The sequence below is a fragment of the Orbicella faveolata genome, unplaced genomic scaffold, assembly GCF_042242905.1.
Source record: "Orbicella faveolata isolate gen_17 unplaced genomic scaffold, um_ofav_v1 contig_14, whole genome shotgun sequence".
Taxonomy (NCBI): domain Eukaryota; kingdom Metazoa; phylum Cnidaria; class Anthozoa; order Scleractinia; family Merulinidae; genus Orbicella; species Orbicella faveolata.
Window position 1 is genome coordinate 8,624,845 of NW_028301541.1, and position 711 is coordinate 8,625,555.

A 711-nucleotide genomic window follows, 5' to 3' on the forward strand; every position below is an offset into this window, starting at 1 on the left:
CTTTGTTGACTTTTGTTTTTGAGTAGACAAAACATGTTGGTCTTTCATGAAGTATTTCCCTACGGCCCGGCATTAAAAGCCGGCTGTTTCCACGGTCGGAAGACTGGGAACCAAACACCCGGGCAGCTGTTCTTTTTTCTCTTTTTGTTCCTACAGCTGATAGTGAAAAGAAGGGGAAACAAATCCTCATTAAAATTGGTAAATGGCACGAAAATTCGCTAATTTCAAAATTAGTTTTCTAATTTCTTTTCGCTATCCTCGTAAATTTAAACATAGCATTGAAAATCGCGGCTAAAAGAATCGCAATCGGAGGAAAAAAAAACACCACTACAAAACATTATCTCGACAATTTTTCTCAATGCAATTTTTAATACTTCTAAGCTATCACAAATTACCATATACGTCAATTAGTTTGTCCTAGGACTGAACATATCCGCACTCTTCACACAAGCAACCTTTCAACCTAATCAGACAAACGAAGATTTAATGAGCTCATAAGCGAAATTTTTATGCCTCGCCATAACTTGACAGCTAGATTGCATTAGAAGTGGCAACATAATAACATGGCACTTGAAAATTTGTCCCAAGACAAACTTATACTTTAGAAATCTATTGTTACAAATTTTCCTGCTTCAAAACAGCAGTTTTTTTTGTTAACAAAAGCTTAAAGCTTTGGCCTTGAGCGTCTCGATTCCGGTTTTTCACACTGCC